At 36.6% G+C, this 18,193-nt stretch overlaps 1 protein-coding gene across 2 annotated transcripts in view; it reads left to right on the top strand.

Annotated features, from left to right (window-relative positions):
• The window catches only part of LOC134535514 (homeotic protein ultrabithorax-like), a 788,056-nt gene that overhangs the window by 469,472 nt on the left and 300,391 nt on the right, over positions 1 to 18,193 (top strand). The window lies entirely within an intron of this gene.

Below are 18,193 nucleotides of genomic sequence, written 5' to 3'. Positions count from 1 at the left end.
AGTACAATTTTGCTCAGACCTGCTGACATCTTGCGTACTATTTATCTTGACTAACTTGAAGTTGGTTTTGAAGCACGATCCTTCATTGGAGTTATTTGTTTTCCATTAATATGAGACACTCATTTTGGGATAAGCAGCAGACATACCATAGAGCAAATGGAGGTAACTCAAGCGTTACCAAAATGAGTATAAAGGAAAACGCAAAAGTTTTTTTTTAATTTCAAATTTTATTCATAATGAGACAGAACTTATAATTTTATATATTTAAATAATTCAACAGAGTTTTTTTCTATAAATACCTATATTTAAAAACGAACTCTTCATTTTAAAGACATAAAAAATATTATTTTTCACAGAATCTGTCTGCGAAATGAAAAATATCTTCGTCAATGACTTTCGCGTGATCGTTTGACTCACATTCGACTACATTCACTGTTGACCGGCAAGTGAAGTAGCCTTTAATTATCATCGCCGAGAGAGCAATTTACCGCGTGACATTTGACGAACACCACACGCCATCTGGAGGTCTTCAGGAGAAGCTGTCTATAAGAACGGAATGCCAGCTCTCGTTTTTTCAGTGTTTTTACCCTCGCTTATTATGAAACTGGCCATAAGACGCTTTTCACAGACGGAACAGTGGAATGGGTAAGGCACTACAGTTCAATACACATTAGTACAACTAACAGTTGAAAAAATTGTATTCAGTTACTGATACCCGAATTCCGTAAATATACTTATTTTTGAGTGAAATTTTATTTTATTTTTTACAGCAATTATAATTATCAAAAAATATATTTTTGCTGCTGACATGTGTTCATGCACATAAATTGTATTTTTTATGCAATAATAATATTATTAGGCCTACTCTGAAAAATTAAGTGTGGTGCCAAAATATTGAAGTCCAGTAAAATTTACAAATGACTTAGATAATTTGCTTTTCTGGAACAATTATAGAATGAGTTTTAAATTAGTGTTGGTTTTAGTTGACATCGGCTATCAAAATGAATATACTTAATCATTTAGAAAATCGATATAAAATTCTAGTGTTAGCATACAATATCGTGGTTGTTCTTTTTGAAATTCTTATTCGCCGATTCAGCAATACAAGCTTAATTCTCAATGTCTTTCATAGTTCAGCTTCGTCTTCATGTTTTCTTGTTTAGAACTCAAAAATAACCGGGGCATATTAGGCTGCGACTTGTGTTAAAATTCACATAGTTTTGTTGAGAAATTTGGGAATAAGTCTGGCAACTTGTATGCGTTTTTTTATCGGTCTATCACACCGAAGACATAATTTATTAAATTTATAGTACACGTCCTCTGAAACTAGGATTAAAGAATATTTTTGTAGAGCGTCCTGACAGTATGTTTTCTTCTATCTAAAAGCCGCAGGATTTTGGTTATAGATAAATTACCCGTCTTGTACTGTCGCCGAGAATATTTTGTAGGGGAATTTGTTCCTTGAGAATCTGAACAGGTGTTTTACATCCACTGTGAGATGTCTCTTCTGGGCTGCAGAGAATATGGGTGGTGGGGAGGGGGAAGTTTCTCCCCCGCCATAAGCCCGAAGAATGAGCCGATGTATGGGCGAAGGGTCGACGGGAGGAGGGCTGGATGGGCGTGGAAGAATACGGAATAGGGACAGCTGGGGAGACGCAGTTAGCCGGGCGAGGGGTCCCGTGTTGCCATGACAACCGATGGCCGATAAATCACTCCTCCCAGGGTCTTCCATCTTTACTTCCCGCCCCGGGGTAAGCGACTGTTAGGTAGCGCGAGTTTTTCTCCGACATTTTTTACCCCTCGGCATGTAATTAGCAAAGTGAAATAAATTTTGTAGGTGTGGCTATTTCCGTTTTTTTTACTCTCGTTTACTCCAGCTCCTATTTAGCGTTTATTTAGTTGCATGTATCTTCCGTTCGACCCATTTCACAGTCGTGCTTTTTGAGATAAGAAGACGGAAGTAAATGTAGGTGATTAACGACCAATTTGTATTAAGTAGGGACTTATTTTATACTGGTGTTTATGAAAAAATATATTGTAAATAAATAATCTTGGTGTAGTTATACTAACAAACAATTATATCATCAAAAATGCAATGAAAATATTCACGAATTTTATAACTTTGTCATCCGATGTTCAGAATACGTGATAAACGATGAGGCATGGGTGTAAGTTAGTTTCGTCTCAGTTTGCTAAGGATCAATAAACTAGGGTCGTCACGTCGGTGATAAAAATAACCGACAAGCTAAATATGTGTAATATTATTATTAAAAAAGTGGTCATTTTTTTATTAATACATTTATTTAGAACCGGCCAACAGACATAGTCCAAAATAGGCTGGCGCTATAGAAATATAAAACAAATACAAATTAAAAAAACATGAAAAAATAAGAATAAACAATGGAAAACAAAAAAAGGATAATGTTAATTGTGAGGTGTAGACGCAGATTTACAAGCAATCATACACAGTCGTGACAGTAAGATAGCAATAAAATGGTCGTGGCTTTGATAATTTACCAGTTCACTTATTTTGGTATTATTAAATTTTGATAAAATAAATAAGCTTTCATTTAAAGATCACAATTTTCTTTGGCAAATTTGAGACAAAATAAATTTTTAAAATTAAAAAAAAAATATCTTCCTCACGCCGTTCATTTTGCAAATCAACTTATAACACGAAACTCAAACACTAAGTTTGAAGTAGGATTTTTTAAAATAATCCTGAGCGTGATAAATATACTGTACTTTATAAATATATGCTTATCAAATATATACCAAAATTTAGAGACGCGAATCACAAACTTACTTTATGCTCGCCGCTAGAAATCGCTGCCTGCATCGTAAACGTTACTTGCCACCATCATGCACTGGAAACAGCGCGGCTCCGATAAAAAAAAAAACTTAAAAAAATAATAATCTCCGGTTTTAGAATTGATTTTTGTTAAGGAATTTTATTCAAATTCTTCGCATATGGTTAAAATTCACTAAATAGGTAATACTATAGAGATTAGCACACGATTAGCGCTATACGTCTTTGGTATTACTAAAATATTAATCTGAAACATTTGAAAACACATTTATAACACCAAATATATTTTTTGTCTATTTTGTTTTGCTTAAAGGACTGTATTCATTTTTGAAATACTCCCTACAAACAAACCTTAACATTATTGAGCGATATTCGAACTACGTCTCTTCAGGTTATGAAGCGCGCACATGGCCGCTGTGCTACAGAGTATGGAGTCATATTGAAATAAGAATATTTATTACTAGCCGACTGTAAGGCGCCCGTTGAAAATGTATGAATATATATAATACTTTAATATAATATAAACGAAATTAATATAAAAATGTTCAATTTCTTTTAATATTGTGCAAATAAAAATAATTTCTGATATATGTAGGTAGGCCTAATATTTTATATGTACGTAAAAAGCAAAATATTTGAATATATATATATGCCTATAAAATATATCTGTACTATTAATAGATAGTTTTAGCAGGAAGAAATTAAATAACCACAAAGAAGAATATTACCTATATTAAAATTCTGAACGGTGTAACTACAAAAAAAACAAATCAGCTAAAACAAATCCGGACTTACAAACATACTTTATAATACATACATTAAAGACTAACATAGCAATGGTTTATAAGAAAATTAAAAATTCAAAAATATAAGTATAGGCTATTTAAAACTTAAGAAAAAAATGATTTTCGAAAGGGCATAAACTACAAATTTCAAAATAGCCTATAATCAAAAGATTCACAGTGACGCAACTCACATTTTCCAAAAAAGGATAAATTTACACAATTTTTTGTTTGAAGCTAAATTTTCTGCTATATCTATAAGTCTTTTTTAGTATATATACGTATAGCCTAATAGTTAGTTATAAATCAACTGATACGCCGTTCAAAAATGGTGAATAGGTACAACAAACAATTTAATTTAATAATGAAAGTGCTTTTCACTTACGTATCTGCATTTCAAATGTTACTCTATTGTTAACTTAAATCTTCTATTTTAAAACACATCTTCACGGAGTAGGCTAACATTTTTGCTTCATGTTATGCTTGTCTCTAAGGTGTACACATGTCTTTGGCGTGACATTGTCAGTGCGTGAGTGATGAGCGTAACTTTATATAGGATATTCGTTTAAATGCTAGGTCTCTTATGTATTTTAAAAATTGAGATTAGGTACATTTTACTACGCCATTTTTTTGTGTTTGCTATCATGAACATTCATTTGGCACACCAATGCGTTTGGTATGTGCTATAATTTTTTACGAAATTGACCATTTACGGGTTTATGTTGCTACACGTGTGTCCACCTTCTTTGTGTTACATTTCCGTGCATCGACTTCCGTTACCATTTTTCACGAAATTACTCCCACCAAAAAGTCGTACACCGAGAGTTTAGATGACTTTATGTAAGCTTTTGGACATACGCCATTGCTAAGCACATGTATGTCTGTAGAAGAAAACTAAAAAATACCCAAAACACACAAATTAAGCAAACAGTTGCTGTTGTCAACAGGAAATAAACACCACATAATATTCCATAACAGGAATATGGTCAACAAACAAAGAAAAACAAAGTAAAATGGACTAAGAGAACGAAAAAAAAAAACACAAATGATGACAGCACAAAAATATTGAACCCAAAAAAATTGAGCACAAATAGTTGAAACGGGACAAAAACACGACAAAACGAAAAGACGAAACAAACACAATAGTTTTCCAAAACAGAAGAGAACGAAAAAGAACCCCCACAAATGATGACAGCACAAAAATATTGAACCCAAAAAAAATTCAGCACAACAGTTGAAACGAAAAAAAAAAACACGACAAAACGAAAAGACGAAACAAACACAATAGTTTTCCAAAACAGAAAAAAACGACGTTTCGGGAACTGCTATCTGCTCCCGTCCTCAGGCAGAGACGCACATGGTACGAAAACACATGGTGCGACTGTTTTCTTCTACAGACATACATGTGCTTAGCAATGGCGTATGTCCAAAAGCTTACATCAAGTCATGCGCTCCCATTGCACAAATATTTCGAAGAGAGTTTGGATGTTTACACGTAAACGAAATTACTTGCAGTTGCCTCAAGTGAAGACTAAGGACAGGGAAGACCTTGTCGGTAGGAACAGGGGTGAGGCTGTTTCGGGTTGTCCCCAGCTGCGCGGAGGGTACCACTCCCGCGGACATGAACCACTCCCGGCTCGCGCGTCCGGGAATACCGTCGCTAGTCGTCTCGACAGCGTCACCCCTGGCGTCGGTGCTAACAAGTCCCCCCCCCCCCTCTCCACTCGGAGGCGTCCCTGGAGACGCGCGCGCCGTGTTCGCCTCTGCGGTGCCGCCGCCGAACAACGCGTCGCACGAGCTGAGTCCTCCCGCGCCAGCAGTGGTTCACACTCCATGTTCCTTGTGACTCCTATCTCGGCAGCCGGGTCAACCCCTTCAGGCTGTTCGTCAACCGAAGGAAACAATTTATGATTCAATACAACCTACCGGACATTACTGCACCACAGTTTGGCACTGTTTGTCACGTGGAAAAAAAAAACTCAAAAATTCATAATAAGAAAAAAAATTGGTTGTTTGTAAAGTCCTTTTACGGACGATAGTTTAACGTGACAACGTCATAACAAAACATTGATGAAATGATTGCATACTTTTATTAATAAAATTGAATCATTTTTTATTGAATTATCACTATTTTGTATTGGTACAAAGAAGGAGTGAAATGAAATCTACAATTTAATTCATAAATTTACTTTTATTTGCACTCATTAATTCAAATATGTTTATTACTTTAACGAAGAGATTATTTTAACTATAACTTTTATACTTGTTTGCTATTTAAGTTCTTCCAATCTGTGTTATTCTGTTAAGGATAGGACGATGATAGGAAAAGTAGGAAACGAATGGGAGTGTTTCAAGTTTAATGTGCCTCGAAAAAGTCAAATCGATGGTTGTTCTAATCGAGGGGAAGATAGATAGATCCGGCGCAAACGTACAATGAGCGTAACGGGACAATGTGCGTAACGGGACAATGTGCGTAACGGGACACTTTTTCGTGCGTGTAGCCGGCGTTCATCGATTTATTAGACGTATTAGACGTATTAGACGTATTAGACGTATTTGTACAGGAAACAAGACCAAAATCAGCTGATGTAAAACTGATGAAACAAACCATGAACCTAAAGCAGGTTTTATGGACAACACAAATACGACAACGTCGACGAACACAGCAGGTTTCATACGTCTGCATTTACTGTTATTGTTGAAACTGTCTTGTCGTTGTTAGGTCTGTGCTGTTATTATAATTTTGTCATAACTAAATTCCTTCCAGGGAATTCTTGTGGTGCCTGATTTTAAATTTTGAATATGTTCTTCTGTCCTGTCATCGTTTAGATGACCATAAAATCTTTTTTTTTAGGTACATCGTTGGGTTTAACTGCATGGCATATTCTGTGGGTTATATTTTCAATTTTATTTCTTATTTTATATTTGTTAACTTTTCCCATGAAATACAATGCATAACTGCAGTGGCGTATGCCTAAGAAATATTTAAAACAAAATTCCGTATTGCATGAATCATTTTTAAAAAGGTTAACATTTTTTATATTAATGATGGTGGATCATTTAAAGTTTGAATGTTTTGGTCTGGTGTAGCCTACAGTCTAGTTGACATCATTCTTTAAGGTTGTGAACAAATGTATTAAATTATATGTCATAATTTAAAATGTATATATTAATATGATTTGTAATTATACTATAATATTATTACTAAATATAAAAATGTTTCCTTGAAATAAAAAAAAAATATCTTAGGAAATTTTAAAGTGTGGCTGAAAGGGTAATAAACAACGGAAGCCAATATTTTTTAATTTATCAAAGAATAAAATAACAATGCAATTTTTAGATGTTTTCTAAAATGAAACAAATTTATATTCTAAAGTCACATCGTAATTTCTGTTGCTTTGTTTATTATATTGACACGGCCATAAAATTATTGATACTTAACTTAGTAATATCAAAGATCCAGAAAATTGTTTTAATGGTTATCAATAATATTAAAATCGCGTTCGGGAATGACACGGTCCGCTAAGTCATAGCGATGACGAAACACCGCCGCCAGCAGATACCGTTTACAAGGTCATCACAGGCGGGGGGCCGGGTGGTAGTGTTTGCTCGCGTTTAGCACAACACAGCCGCGATGACAGCAAATTTGTTTGCCTCGCACGCCTCGCAGCTGGAGACCTTCAAAATCGTCGAAGAGACGCGATCTAAGCAACGCAGACACGAGCCGAGAGTGAGAGAGGAGGGTGTAATGTCGTTAGAGTAGATACCTGAAAAATTCGCGAATTCATTTCGCGATATGCTAAAATACAAATAGTTATACCTCAGTGCTGCCTCTGTTATTGGCTCACAACTCACCTGGATGACTCTTGCCCATAGAGAAACACCCAACCGAAGCTTTATTGAATCACAGGCTGCTACGTTGGGACGTTTCACAAGACAGCAGCCAACGAGTGGGTGGCATTTTTCCGAGTGTACGTAGAACTATGGAGTTCATCCTAGAGGTCATTGAACCCGCGATTTTTTCCGGTCCCTAACAATAAAAGTCTATAAATGTACGTTAATTGATAGCCAGACATTGATTGACAATTAGCGTACCGTGTGTCTATCTGGCAGCAGAGTAGGGTGAAATGCAAGACCGCTGATTGGCTTGCGGCTTCGTGCGGACAGTGGCCCACGCGATCTGCGCGCGGGGGTCGCAGCCCGGCAGCGAACCAAGAGTTTATCGAGTGGGGTCGTTACCACAACGCCGAAATACCACAACGCCGAATACCATAACGCCGAATGCCAAATTGACCGCAACGCCGACAGCTAGAAAACTGCTTTGTACCACAACGCCGAAATACAGTAACGCCGAAAAATGTTGCTTCGTGGTGGCGGGGGGGGGGGGGGGGGGGCACAGGAGCAAAATGAAAAAACTACTGAATGAATTTGTGTGCTAACCTTACCTAATCTAACCTTTGTGGCAGTCCTGCAATGACATTTTTCGGCGTTGTGGTGCAGAGCAGTTTTCTAGCTGTCGGCGTTGTAGTCAATTTGGCATTTTGCGTTATGGTTTTCGGCGTTATTGAACGTTCGGCGTTGTGGTATTTCGGCGTTGTGGTGCGTCCCCTCACGAGTGCACAATGCGACGGGCTTACATCCGAGCGCTGACGGATTACGAACACACGTCCGGACTTCCAGACGTGGGGAGGGCTGAAACTCCCTCCTACTAATTTATTTTTCCAACCATTGCTTCATTTAACCCCGCGCAGCAATCAAGGGAACGGTGGCACGCCATATTTAATAGCGGAGGCCTGCCGGGACAATTGAGATAATGTCTGAATTTCTGCTCCTTGCCGTGAGCAGCTCGCGGGGAGTGATTCCTCCGGGACACGCCCATCGATTAAATGTCCGTATTTCATTTTGGACCTTTTTTTATTCATGTGGCTGCGTGCCAGCGTTAGCTTGGACGGCGGAGTTTTTTTATTACCAAGACTCAGCCACACGCTAAGGAGCTTTCCTGTAATTTCATTTTATTCACATACAAGGATACTTGTTCAAAATAAGCAATACACAAAAAAATTATGTACTACTTATTTCAAAAAAGACTTTTGTAAACCCGTTCCCACGAAGTAGTTTGTAATACTACGCATATATGAAATAATTTTTGAGATAGAAATGATTAAACTTGGCGTATAATTTTATATTTTTACGGTTGTTCAATTGAAGAATTTTTTTAACCATGGAAAATATAAGATAGTAATCAACAATTAAACTTAATTTTATCGTGTTACACATAATTTTAACTATTGGAGATACTTGGATAACACAAAGCATAAAATACCCAGGTAAGAATCAAACCCAGTATTACTGCGAACACTATTATGTAATAATGAAAATTGTTTTCATGTACATGTACAAATTTACAAACGTCTCTAATTTTGCATGAACATTTCTGTTCCATTAAAAAAAGATCAACAGAGAACATGAAATTGAACTCAATTACACTTTTTCCTTGAAATCAACCTTTCAGCTTTACTTGAAATGTCTACCTCGATTAGTAAATAATTGAATTGACATAGAGTTATTTGTAAACCGTTCCCTGACTAGCTTTCCAGTATTAACTGCGAACATTAAAAAGCAAAATATAACAAAACTAAGTCCAATGGTTCAAATTTCAATTATTTCTACCAAAGTTTAAAAAATAATGATAATATGCTGGAAACTAAACCTCAAAATAAAAGAAAAATATGTGCCAATTTTTGTAACAGATACTCAATATTATCTCGAAATACGTATTTCATATACTTATGCAAAAATAACCATAGCCATGTGTTGTACAAAGTTACAGTATCTTTCATTTAGTAGGTATTAAAAAAGTTTCCTTGGCAATACTGGTTACCAAAGGAATCTTTTTTAAAGTACAGGGAAAAAAAATTTTCTGTGTATTTGTTCAATGACCGCCCTCACGTGCGTGAAGTCGCACCACGGAGAGAGGACATTTGTTGCAGGAAATCGAGTATTTCACTGTTATATAAATCTTAGACATGCATCAAAAATTCTTATCCTTAACTGTAACTGGACAACACACATGTTAGGTGGAGTTGAAAGTTTGAAAATTCTTATCGCTGAATAAAGTTATTGAAGCGAGCACTTCGCCACACTTCTTGCTAAGGTAATCGTTGGAGTAACGGTCTACTAACGGATTCATTGGAAATACACGGAGCCTGTATCCGCTACACGTTTGATAACTGAGCTACGCAGTTCTCTCACGCCATTGACTGCCCTGAGAAAGTTATAAACATCGATGTGACCGCAAAACAAGGAAGATAGAGTTGCAAATCAATGCTATAATAACGCTCTTATTATATTTGGAAATCAGCAAACTGCTCGGCACTTTTAAGTGACTCAACAACCTAAATGAATTTAAATTTTCGAAAGCAACTGTTTGGCAACCTTTATTTTATTTTTATTTTTGTGCTGGTTCGTTACTGGGAATCAATATTCACGTAATCTATTTTTCAATATGGAACAACCAAACCACCATGTTAAAAATGCTTTATCTTTTCTTTCAAAAAAAGAAATCTGCATAACCAAAAAGTATGAGTGTTGAAATTCATAACCTCAGTTTCAATTGCAAAAAATAAAAAAATTCCTACGTGCACACTTCTGCACGTGTGCACATGGCAGCCATGCCTATTTCATTCCTTTCAGTATAATTCAACATGTAAAAAAATATTCCATTGTGCAATATTTTTTCAATATGTATAAGCTACTTAATAACTACGCCAATAAGGCATTCCATAAATTATAAACTGAAAATTTTTTAAAAAATAATGTTTTTTAGTTAATTTTAGGGACCGGAAAAATTCGCGGGTTTAATGACCTCCAGGATGAACTCCATAGTTCTACGTACACTCGGTCAAATGCCACCCACTCATTGGCTGCTGTCTTCTGAAACGTCCCAACGTAGCAGCCTGTGATTCGATAAAGCTTTGGTCGGGTGTTTCTCATTGGCCCAGATTCATCCAGGTGAGTTGTGAGCCAATAACAGAGGCAGCACTGAGGTATAACTATTTGTATTTTAGCCTATCGCGAAATGAATTCGCGAATTTTTCCGGTCTCTAGTTATTATGTTTAAGAAAATGTAATGTTTTATTTATATTTGAAACTTAATTTTTGATGTTGGCATTTCTCAACCGCACAGTTTGTTTAGTGGCCACATTCCGCCTGTTGAGTTGGGCCTCCCTGGACGTGCCTCTCTTGGAAGGCTTCGCTGCGTGTAGGCAGGTCGAACTGGCCTCCCTGTAGGGACGGCATGTCGTCGGCCGGCGAAGGGCAGCGGTGCTCGGGACCCGCCTAATGGCCCGCTAATTAGGGAGGAATATGAAATGACGCTCCGGCAAGTTGCGACACGCCTTGATAGCCGCGGCGGGAATCCATTTGCATCGACAACGAGGAGCGCCAAGGGGGAGGGGGAAGGAGGGGGAGACCACGTGGCGGACGGCGACCAAGATGCCCGGCGCGGGCCGCTTCGACCGGGAAACCTTCATTTCACAGACGAGAGAGCCACACCCGAAGTTCCCCGAAGTTCATGCTCGGTTTTTTTTTTCCGTTCTATCTCATTGTATAAACCGGCGTGGCATTAAATTTTGCGGTCGATTATGATAGGTAAGCTACATTATAAATACTTTAAAACATTTTGGATGGTTGGTTATATTAGGTAAGTATAGCTACATTAAAAATACTGTAAAATCATTTTATGGTTGCTTAGCAAATAACTTTTTAATATGTAGCTGACCAACGCTAGGAAACCGTTTACATGATTTCACAGTATCTTTAATGTAGCTATCCTAACCAAATCAACCGTCCGCAATGTTTTAAAGTATTTATAATGTACATAACCTAACCTAATTGACCATTAGTTATCATGAGTTACAATGAAGGAAAAAAAACCGAAGATGCACGATCGGGCGTTTGGCTCTCTCGTCTGTGAAAAGAAGGCTTCCCGCTTCAACCGCAGTGAAGATTCGTCACACGGCGAGACATTCGAAGTATGGGGCCCGTCGAGGCTATGACGTCATCAGACTGCAACTAAAAGCGTGACGCTGAAGCAGCTAACGAAAAGTGTAACGATGAGGATTAGAGGGCTCAAAAGTGGGGCGTTAAATTTTTTTTTATGATTATTATCCATTTTTGCGCACTCGAACACTTGCATAAATGCACGCATACTTGCCCGCTTGCCTACTTGCAAACATTCCTATACAGTCTTATATTTGTTAATTTTTATTTTTAACGCCCGGGATCACCACACATGCATGAATTTTTTAAAAATGCTATATTTTAAAAAAAAAAACACCGAACTTATCCACAAGTAGTAGTATTACGAAAAAAAAATTGTATTACACCAGAACTTTTGTAAGTGTTCATACCATGGTTAACGGACTCATGAAGTTGCACCCACTACTGATAGATGGTACTTAAATGTTACGTACGATCCAGAAAAAATTGTATTGCAGTTTGTTGTGCTAATCGCCAGCCCAAAGCAGCCGTATATCAGCTCACTGAACTTAGTACATGGGGTTACAATGTGATGCAACAATGAACGTTTAAAACAACCTCTAGAGTAGTATATATTGGTTCCTCCGGCGCCAGGTTCCAGGGTCCGGTGCCGTGTGCCGAACCACCATCTTGGATTGAGACGCCGGCTACACGCACGAAAAAGCATGACTCATTTTCACGTTCCGCCTGAACCGAGCGTGCAAGAACCGGCCAATCACCGTGCGAGATTATCCTCTATAATATCAAACAGGTTAAGGGGCCCGCCTCGTGGCCGATTTTTTCACCGCTCGGGCTCAAGAGTTGTAGTTTTTCCTCCAAGCAGGGTGGCGAGTCGAAGAAACACTGAGCAGGGAGGAGGGCAGCTGGGGAGTGGGGGGGACACAGCTCCGGCCACCTTCCTCTTCCCTTCTTCCTTGACGCGACCTTGAACGCAACGCGTGAGGAGGGGAGAAGACAGACGCAGAGAATGAGAGAATGATAGCAGGCCGTGGTGATAAGGAACGTGTAGCTGGCGACCGCTCGCTTCCCTGTCCACAGCAATGCATATTTGTGTCCTGAATAATCCACACGCTAGGCTATCCCGTACAAGACGCACAGTATAAGCCTATATTACGCCAACAGTTTCCCAAATTATAATGCTCTATCTGCTTATTATAGAAACACAAGTCTTGCAATTTTTAAGATCGATATAACATTACCTAAAAGTACAGACCTATTAAATTACTGGTAACTGAATGATAAAATTTTCTAGCTCTGCTTGAACCAATAAACATTCCCAGTTTAATACATTTTCCTGTCATTAAACTTTAGCGTAGATTTAACTTATATCGGTTTAAAAAAAACCTTGTTCTAAAGGGGAGTATGTGCAAGTAAAAAAGGTAAACATAATTTCTGATGAAAAAGAATTTTTGGAATTGGTTTTTAAATGACTTTGAAGAAAGCATATTTTTTTTTAATTTAGTTGATAACCTAATCTGGAACATATGTTTCGTACGTTGGCGTTTCAACTTCTTACACTTCAGAATTTAATCCTCCAGTTATTGTTTGTGAAGGTTAGGACCGCATATTCTTCATTTAAATTAAGCCCATTACACAGCTGCCAAATTTATGCTATACCTTCAATTATACCCATGGGGATAAAAATGAGCAAAAGTTTATCTAGCAGAAGAGAAGAAATAATTAGTTACTCCATTCACACGATACCTAGAATACTAACAGAAAACCTAACAACGCATTTGCCGACAAATCATGCTTTTTGGGCTAGGATAGACATGTTATTGTCCATTCAACCAATTACTGAAAATATATAAAAAATCTCACGGTGTATTTAAAAATAATGTAACCTGGTGGATGAACTTGGTATTTAATCTTCCTGACTTCACTTGCAAAAAATAAAACAAATTTGTGCGGTATTAAAAAAAACCGAGCAATTGTAAAATTAATGAAGTTTGCTCAAATGTAGTTTATTTATTATATATTCATAAGATAACATAAATAAGACAGCTCATTCAACTAATTCACAATATTAAATGTGCTATTTGTATTGTACTAATTCCAAATGGTCCCGATTCACATATTTTATACGTACGTACATACTGATTGGTTACTAACTTATTCTACTACTTAAAAGAAATTGTAATTAACAATTTTCGTTAACAAGTGAGACAAATAAACACGCTCAGTTTAATGTAGTAGTTCGCATAGTAAACTGAAATCTGAAGTGAAGGAAAACCATCGCATTTTCGTTTAGACTAACAGGTGTGGGGTTTCTATGATTTGCTAAGTTTATTCAGTAATAATATATGGAGAATAATTTCCTAATAAATTTAGATAATTAATTATTTGTTAAAACTACTTGTATTAAACAATCAAACCAAATGACTAAGCTATAAATTTAATGTTATTATAACAATAGGATAAACAAATAAAATGTTTTAGTAGGTATTTGCTGTAAGCATATTTTTTGAATCAGTAATATTTTATCGAAATAAATTATATTCCATTACCTAAGTTGAAAAATAGCGCGCTTTATAGACGCACAACAAAGTCAATGGGAACTTTTGTAGGAGATTATGTATTATCAGTAGAGCAATGCTGTAACTATTTTAGTTTACCAAATATATTTCAGAATACTCCAATACCATAAAATTTAATTTGGGAAACTAATACGTTTCCTAATGTTTGCATAAGTTAATATATACAGGTTTATGTTCTTACACGCGGGTCAATCATCTTGGCAACATTGGCTCGTGGGTAAAGCAGAAAAAATCGAACACGTTCTAGTACGGTTTTAGCTAATATTTTCGGTATGAAAACCTTTATTCCCAGTTACAAACCCCTTGAAAGGTTGCTGAAATGCTACCCACACGGGAGCAGGCGCGCTAACAGAAAATTTTTATGGAAACTGCTAAGGGAATGGGCATCGTAGTGGTCGCAATCATAAATGTATATCTATACATTTGATATGTAAATATGTGTATGCATTTACATATATACATATAAAGTGTGTGTGCATATAAAACTAGATTTCTTATTGTTAATTTTTTTTTTCACATGTATTGTACAACTGTGGAGTTGGTTAAAAACCAGTGATTTTAAACAAGGGACCTTACAGTACAATAAGTTCAAATTAAATTTAAATCTACCAAATTTAGACCAAAGTATCACTCACTTAGATTTACTACACCTCTAATTTACGTCATAAACAGTAGGAAATCAGTCATGGCATATCTCATTTTTATGATTCATGCTTTGCCCAAATTTATGTTTCATAATGTATGTGGCAGTATTGTTTTGTTGTTTACTACATATTTGACACTCTACAGGTCCCATTTCTGTATGGTTCTAACTGCTACAACGACAAATATAATATGTGGTTACGCTAGATAAATTGTAATTATTTCGTATGCTTTAGCCCGAATCAAAAGGAAAGGAACTTGTGTGTCACTGTCATATTAAAACTTACTTAAGCTTTTCCTATTCAGAATTAAAGTAGTTCAATATTGCTGTATGCAAAGTTACTTGCTTACGCAATCCTCCAACATACACTGACTGAATTTCTTCATGGTACTTACAGGCATAGTTTTTTACTGTAACAATATGTAAAGCAATTTCGGTTGCGGACAATCCATTTATACAGAGAGCCAAGATGTTAAACATCAAAAATTACAACTCGATCACAAAACATACCACTCAGTCACACACTTCTTGATAGAGGTGCCTCACGACAGAGGTGTAAGATAGCATAGTTCGAGATTCTCAGCCTGTACCTAATTATTAAGAGCACATCAAACTCGGCATATAGACAGATTTACTTGGAAACAATAAAATAATAATTCAGAATCTAAATTACAAAACATTTCACAGTATTAACTTACGTGACATAGCGTTAGCCTAATAAACACTCTCTCCGAGCGACTGGCTCGGCTCGCCGGGCGCAGAGATGCACGACACAGGGCAAAGCACTCAAGGTCAAAATATCTAACGCGCATTATCTGTTTTGTAAAATGGCTGGCAGAAGATAAAAACAAAAATAATATACAGAATGAAGCACCCAGTGAAATACATTTTTTTAAATATAAACATTAATGTTTATTTTCTTATGAATAAAGTACGATTTTTACGATTTTTAGAAGTTGAATAAATGCTCTTAAGTTAGATGAAGTCATTATATTATTTTCAGCGAGAGCATTTTGAAACATTAGGCAGCGCAAGGAGCCCCGATATATTTGTATGCAACTTCGTCATATTTTTTTGAATAGCCTACTATGTCACAATAAGTGAAAAAAATAATGGAAATAAGAATGCAATTCGACGATATTATAAGGGTTATATATTTACTAGCTGCAGTACCCGGCTTTGCCCGGGCTGAACACCGGGTGATATATTGTCCGCGAGTTACAGCAAAATGGATAGCGATATGTCCAGTGTGTTGGACATTAAGAAATGATACATAATTACTGTTTGTGTATCTGTGACCTATGATTTTCTGTTTACCCATGGCGATCGGTTGAAAGGTTTAGAAGTTGATGCGCTACAGCGCCATCTAGCGGCGAGTTACAAAAAAAATGGATAGCATAAAAACCTTCTTCATGATAAAAACACTTCGATGTGCCAAATTTCATGGCGATCGGTCAAACGGTGTAAGAGTTTATCGACGTCATACATGCCAACATCCAATTATATATATTCTTATATTTCGAAATTTTAGGGCTTTCACTTTTGCGGAAAGTGGATGTTCAGGACCTCGAATGGTTTGGAACACTCCATCTCGAAAGAAATGATATTTGAAATTCCTGAAATTTTCGAAATTTTGGGGCTTTGTCCCCAGAGGGGGAGTGGTGATTTTGAGGACCCTGAATGGCTGAAAAACAATAAAAATCGAAAGAGAATGATACTTGAATTTTTTTAAATTTTGGGGTTTTGACCCCTGAGGGGGGTGGGTGTGTTGTTGAGGACCACGAATGGCTCGTAAACACTCCAAATCGAAAGAGAATAGGCTTTTGGAAATTTTCCGAAATTTTTTAATTATTGGGTCTTTGACTCCTTGTGGGGGGAGGGTAGTTTGAGGACCCCGAATGGCTTGGAAACACTCCAAATAGTAAAAAGTATTCTTAAATTTAAGAAATATTTCGAAATTTTGGGGTTTCGCATCCCCCCCCCCTCCCTCAAAATTGGGTGGGAAGTCGACTTTGGGTAAAAGTTCCACCATGCCCCGGACACTTTAGTTCGTAATGACTTAATTTTAATACAATTTCCTCCAATTTTTCGAAATTTTGTGGCTTTCACTTTTGGGGAAGGGAGAGAGGGGGGGGGGGGGGGGTGGAGGTTCAAGACCTCGAATGTTTCGAAGCACTCCATCTCGAAAGAATAGATATTTGAAATTCCTAAAATTATCGAAATTTTGGGGCTTTTTCCTAGAGGGGGGGGGGGGGGGGGGTGTTCGAGGACCCTGAATGACTCGAAAACACTTAAAATCTAAAAAAAAAAGATTTTTTAAAAAATTTAAACTTTCGAAATTTTGGGGCTTTAACCACCTGGGGGGGGGGGGGGGGGTGTGTGTGATGTTGAGGACCCCGAATGGCTCGGGAACACTCCAAAACGAAAGAGATATAAAGGAATATAAGAATGTAGGCATTTACTGTACTCCTATCTACCATAATAACAATATTGACAAATAGAAAAACTTATTACCTACCTACTAATAATTTTCTAAATAAATTAATAAATAACTCTATGTTTAAGAATTTACGTACATACATAATATTAAACTTCAAACTATACAAATATAAATATTAGTAGGCCCTACCAACCTATGAATAAATTTCGAAGAAATTTATAAGTTTACGAATTTATATACCTACTTAATATTAAACTTCAACCTATCCACACAATAAAAACCTAAGAATATTAGTGTAATTATTTTTTTTTATTTGTCATAATACCTAAAATACGTATGTTTCCAAAATAAAACAAAGTATAAATAATGACCAATTTGACAAAAAAAATTGTACAACTCGAATGACATTGAAAACATACACGTGAAATTTAAAAGAATTATGAGTGCCCTAGGTAGGGAGAAAAAATATAGAAGAAATTAAATTTAATAAATGGGTGCGTGTACTTAGGTACGCGCATGAGAAGTTATACTTCTTTGGCATCATTAAAAAATAGTTTTTAATTGCATGCAAAAATATTGCGTGGAGTCCCTCCGCGCGGAAGAAGTGAAACTTCGTAATGTGGAAATGAAAATAGGAAGGGGTAGAAATAGATTTTTAGTGAAATCATATTGTATCAAATCAAAATAAAAAAAATAAAGGAAATAAATGTGTAACGATTCATAGATTGATCTTCAGAGAGAGAGAGAGAGAGAGAGAGAGAGAGAGAGAGAGAGAGAGAGAGAGAGAGAGAGAGAGAAAGAGATACCTATTGAATGACTATAAAACTTACTTTTTTATGAGAGCAGATTTTCATGAAATAAATCATGAAATCATTCAACGATAAAAGCTGTTTATTTAACTAAGCGGACGGGTTCGCCCGAAGGAGAAAATTGACGCGGCAA

The sequence above is a fragment of the Bacillus rossius genome, chromosome 8 (genome assembly GCF_032445375.1).
Source record: "Bacillus rossius redtenbacheri isolate Brsri chromosome 8, Brsri_v3, whole genome shotgun sequence".
Classification (NCBI taxonomy): Eukaryota; Metazoa; Arthropoda; class Insecta; order Phasmatodea; family Bacillidae; genus Bacillus; species Bacillus rossius.
The sequence above is the reverse complement of the archived record's forward strand: the minus strand, read 5'-3'. Positions and strand labels throughout refer to the sequence as shown.